This window comes from Chondrus crispus, genomic scaffold, assembly GCF_000350225.1.
Source record: "Chondrus crispus Stackhouse genomic scaffold, scaffold_59, whole genome shotgun sequence".
Taxonomy (NCBI): domain Eukaryota; phylum Rhodophyta; class Florideophyceae; order Gigartinales; family Gigartinaceae; genus Chondrus; species Chondrus crispus.
In genome coordinates, this window is record NW_005178559.1 from 5987 (window position 1) to 11887 (window position 5901).

Below are 5901 nucleotides of genomic sequence, written 5' to 3' on the forward strand. Positions count from 1 at the left end.
GAGAAGGATGGAAAGATAGCCGAGGGAGAGTGGAGGGAGGGGGAGGTGTCGAGAGACGGCCCTGTTGTGGAGAGGCGAGAAAGGGGAAGGGTGAGATATCGGCGGGAGGGTGGGAAGTGGAGAGGTGGGATGTGGAGAGGTGGTTAGAGAGTGGTTTGCATCAGGGTTGGGAGGGAGGCGGGATTGCACGTGTCGCGAATGGCTTAGGGCGGCTTGCGACAGATGGGGTGGGGGGCAGTGTGCCGGCAACCTGTACAGTGGCCGCCGAGTGGGATCGCGGGGGAGGGGGGGCGTGTTGTGAGGTGAGAGAATCAATCTGAGGCCCGTTCAGGAACAGGCTCGTGACACGGAATGATGCGGCTGTACGGCTTCCATACTCGGGCGTACGTATGAGGCAGGCGGTGGATTTCGGGGATGGATTTTCGGCCGTGGAAAAGGCGAGGTGTGCGCACGTCGCGCCCGCCAGAGCCGAGCGCCTGGCCTGCTGCGGTCGAGAGGTTCGGCTTGGTGCGCTCGGGTTGGCCGGTGCGCCCATCGAAGACGCCGCGCACCTGCGTCAACGCTGCGCGCCGCGCCGCGCGGCCAACGAACGGGGCCCGGCCGTGGAGAGTCGTTGGCACGGTGAATCGGCCGCTGCCCACACAACGTATGCCGTGAAGAGGCGCACAGAGGTACTAGTGCAGTGCGCGGAGAGCGGAGCGCGGGGCGCGGAGCGCGGAGCGGGAGGATGCATGGGACTCTAGTTATTACGGCAGTTTGTCATCGTGCAGTCCAGTGCGCTCAAGTGTACTGTACCGTAAGGAACGTCGCGGGCGACGGCGGCGGCGGGGAGCGGGGCACGGCGAGCGGGGCGCGGCGAGTGAAGTGAAGTGGAGTGGGCGTGAAAGAGTGCCCGCGTGCGCGGTGTGGGGTGTGCCAGCAGCCAGCAGCTCACACCAAGCGGGATGGACAAGGGGGTGTGGCATGCGCCCGCGCTCCGCATAACGGAATACAACCAAGGGGTTTTTGATGTGCTGTTCACAGCACACATGAGCAATTGCCGGTCTACTACCGCAGCGAAGGGGACTTGTACGGCAGGGAAGGGGACTCAAGGTGGGGTACGCAGCCGGCGAATTCCAATTCCAATTCCATTCTGCCATTTCGGGGGAAGACCTGCTGCCAACAAGAGGGCCGTGCCGTGTGCCGCGGGCAGTGGCGATTTCGCAACTGTGAATGGGAGCGCGGGGCCAGACTGTGGTGGCCAACACAAAACACGTTGGTGGATGCAGGGCATGCGCGCGGCGACGCATCCTGCTGCTGGGTGACGGGGCGACGCATCATGACAGGAGGGGGTGGCAGGGCTAAGTGAATTAAGTCCACTCGCAGACTAAAGCTTATGCCGCCGTGTCGGGCTGGAAATAATGAATTCAAGCGACGTCGCAAACGTGCCCCACTCCGAAACGATCACACCCGCTGCCCCAGGGGTCTGCCCCAGCGCGTTCACTTTGTGTCGCCACCCAGCCACAGCCCGCCACTTGCCGGGCTGTACGCTTGCCTCATTCGAAGTGCTATAAACCAAGTCCTCTCGCTTTTTTAAGGGCGCGCCTTTACAGTATTCCTTTACAGCTGAAAATCAAGGCGTCTCGCTTCCAACAACTTTCAACGGGGCGACTTTACAGTGCGCTTCGCTTCTCCTGTGACGTTGTGCTCGTGCTTCTGGAAGCACCTGGAACCAGGACCCCCCCCACCCACACTTTGATCCACATCTCCGATCTTCACACACTCGACAGCCTTGCATCGCAACCCTTCCGTCCGGCTCCTCATCAGAACTACATTTACAGAACTCCGTTCTTGTCGCTCTCGCTACCATACCGATCGTCACGCCGTACAACTTCACTTCACTGTCACAACAACTCCAAAAGATCCTGCAACCAAAACCCCTCGCCCCACCGCCGAGAACAGCCCGAAAAATGAAACAACCGCACGCTCACCAGTCACCAGCTCCACGTAGCAGCCCACGTAGCTGGTAGGGGGCGGGAGCCTGCGCCGGGTGGCAGTGTTGCGCGCTGGGAGACACCAGCCGAGCCTGACTGCTCACTACACTGATCACAGCAATTAACCTGGGCCAACTTAATTCTGAAGCCCCTTTTTCAGGTCTATAACCATATTTAACATGGTCCAGATTAATTGTGAACCCAGATTAATGTATGGTCAAATCAGATATACTGTAACATGGTCCAGTTTATTTGTGAACCACTGGATTAACCTTGATTTCTAACATTGCTGACAAGTATTCAAGAAATTACGGCTCCACTTCTTGCCCATTGAAATGGACACGATGCTTGGATATTATTGTCTGCAGCTCAGAAAAGAGCTGTTCTCTTCCCAAAGACCATATCGAGGCGGCGACATGCGTTCTCGCCCTTTTGGAACTCTAAATGCGACTTATCATAAGACTGTTTCCTCCAGGTCAAAACCAATAATAACCTGGTCCAGTTTATTTCTGAACCCAGGTTAATATATAGACCAAGGTTAATTGCTGTGATCAGGTGTACTGTATCCTCATCCATTTCCTGCCCGCAGCCCGCGAAACACATCTATAGTACAGTGGTGGAAAAAATTATAAAGCACCCCCCAAAAACAGGCATTGCTGGACAGAGAAAAGCGCGTGTTTAAAAAAGAGCTTTGCAGCCCCTCAGAAAAGGACCGTGAAATACGAATCTGTAACCAGTTTTATACAGTCGGCACTATATTTTGCACAACAGTTCAATAGACATTTGACAAGTGGAAATTTTTATAATGCAGCGTGTCTTATTGTGCTCTGCATGGGGTCTCTAATGCTTCGTTGTCCCGTCCGTTGCTTTTAACAACGTCAAAACAACGCTTCTGCATTGAACCCACTAAGTTGTGGAGCGTTTGAGCTGGTCTGGCATCCTAAGAAGCCAAGATGCACTCTTCGAGCTCTTCAACCCCTCGAAACTGGCGTTGATGCTCGTACACCTTCTGAGCCAGAATTCTCTAGAGGTTTTCGATGGGGTTTAAGTCAGGAAACTTAGCTGGCCAGTCCAGAACCACCATATCCTCTTCATTAAACCATTCCCTCACGATACGAGCGCGGTGTATCGATGCCCCATCTTGCTGAAAGACCCAGCTCGGTCCCAGTTCTTGGTCCGCAAACGGCAACAGGAAGCTCTCGAGCGTCCCAATGTACTTAACTGCTGTTTGTTTGCCTTCCAAAAGCGCCAGTTCACACTTTTTCCTCCCTGCGAAGTCTTCCCAAACCATCAATGAGCCGCCCCTTTGCTGGCAATTCGAAAAAATTAGATCTTCAAGTCTTAGATCATGCCAAAAACAAGCAAACCCGTCCGGTCAGTCCAAATTGAACTTCTTTTCGTCACTCTAGACGACATTGTTCCAGTCCGGAATGGTCCAGGTAACTTTTTCGGGCGCCCAAGCGACGCGGGCAGTCTTGCGATGAATTAGCATTTGCGGAACTCTCTTAATCTTTTTATACGTCAACTTTGGGTGTTGTTTCAGTATTTGCCGCACGCGTCTTGCTTGCACAGGCAGTTGTAGAGCCTGAGAAATCTCTCTAGACCCTAAAATACCCTTGGATGCTTCGCGAAGGAGCATGCGTCTACCTGCGACTGTGAGCTTTCTTGGTCTGCCAGCTCGTTTTTTGACCCATAGGCTTCTGGGTTGCGGAGAAAGTTTTGCACGGCCGCCTGACTTCGCTTTAGCTCCTTTTCGATGCGAGATTGGGACCATTTGGCTTGGTGGAACGCCAAAACTTTTCCTCGCTCTTCAGCGCTGAGTGACCGACCGCGAGGCATGTCTTCGAGCAGTAATGGGGATGGAAAAGGGACCTGGGGTGTTCGTGGTACTATTTGAAGAGCTGGTGTTGCCTTTCTCCCGCCAAACACTGAACAACTTGTCCGTGTGGTGTTGTTGGGGTGTGGTGCTTTATATATATTACCACCTGTCAATTTGATTTTGGACTGTAATGCAAAATATTGGCCGTACTGTATAAAACCGTTTACAGATTCGTTTTTCCCGGTCCATTTCTGAGGGGCTACAAAGCTCTTTTTTAAACACGCGCTTTTCTCTGTCCAGCAATGCCCGTTTTTGGGAGGTGCTTTATAATTTTTTCCACCACTGTACTTTACACCTTTGCCGATCCATCCTCTCCTGTCGAGACTCTCGGGACACTCGACGTAGCACGCTGTCCATTCCACAGCATGCTACAATACCGCAGCATGTGTGCCAACAACTTTAGTAGAATCTTACTCCGACTCTGACTTGACTAGTGTCTTAGACGCAAGCAATTTGGCCTCATATGAGGACAGGCATGGCCCCATATGAGGCCAGCTTTTTTTGCAGAAATATATACATTAAATCGAAACTTTAAAGTTAGTTTGGACACCATTTCTTTAAAGCGCCCTCGGCAATAACATCTTGCAAAACATTGGGATGGCAGTTGTCAATACACAGAGAGACTAAGAATCTAATCAAGTTTCAATGATCACTTGACTTTTTAATTAAACAGGCGTTTTGGTTTCGAAGATATCAACGTAACAGATGCCCGCGCGGTAAAATGCCATAACACAGATTTTATTCAGGAGAAACATCTGGGGTAGGGTAACAAGTAAAGGAACAATTCTAGATAATTCTAAACGAGAAGTGTGACGTACGCACACAGAGACGGTTGGCTGACAGCGCACACCACGCCCTGAGGAGCGGGGGGGCGGGGGCTGAGAAACGGATGACTGTCTGTAGTAAAGAGAGTTGAGCAGCTGCCCCCACTGATAAGCAAACGGCCGACGCAAAGGGGTCGGGGCGTACAGTGGGGGCTGAGAGCGGCGGGAGGCATTATAGTGTGATCATAAGATACAGGTCCGTAAAACATTTTGAGATTGGTCAAAAAGGCTTCTTTTTCAGGCATTTTAAAATGGCTGGAAAAGGCGTGCAGATTTCACCTAACTCGACCCTTTCGCAGCGCAGAAGCCAACTGCGGTGGCGTGAGTATCTTTTCCCATCTTGTTGAGCTAGCACAAGTCGAGAAAAAATAAGTTGAAAAGTGACCTCATATGAGGTCATTTGTCGTCTAGACACTAGTCTGTAGTACACCGCTCACCCACATATTCACTTTCCCTCTGCAAGCGGCATGCTCCGCGATTGCAGCCTCGCATGCTCAATTCGAAGCACGTCGGCAGACCCGGATTACATTCACAACTGCCGTCACATCTCCTAACATACCTTGCAGTATTGCGTCTAGCCCCAAGTGGTGACACCATGTGGCATCCCGCGCTGTCAGGTTGCGATTTGTGAGAGCGGTAAACCTCTGGTTTCTTGTTTACGCCGATCTACTCCTTTTTATACTACTCTGCGGCGTCGGCTGGCCCGACTGCTACGTGTACACGTGTGAGCCCTGGCAAGCTAGCGGTGTCGCACGCTGCGGTCGTCATACGAGGTGCTTAGCCCTGACAGCTTCCCTGTCGACTGGTAAGTGCAATGGCGCGTTGTTTGGAGATTGTCGGCGAGGTAGTAATACAAAAGGGCGTTCCGTAGCTGTTCGAATCGTTGGCGACCGACCGGTTTCGTAAATATATTAGCAGGCATGTTTTGTGATGGGACGTGGGTGATTTGGATGCTGCGATTGGGATGGTGGGAGCGTAAATAGTGATGGCGGATATGAATAAATATGCGACGTCTCGTAGGGGCGGTGTTGGTTGCCATTGTGCATGCGGATTGGTTGTCGATGAGCACAGTTGTAGCTGTGTTTTGTAGAATCTGGAGCTCCTGCATTATTCTACGTAGTCATTGTGTGGATTGCACGGCTTGAGTGGCCGAGATGTACTCAGCCTCACATGTACTGAGCGCTTGTAGGGATTGCTTGTTTGAGGACCACAGTATCGGTGCACC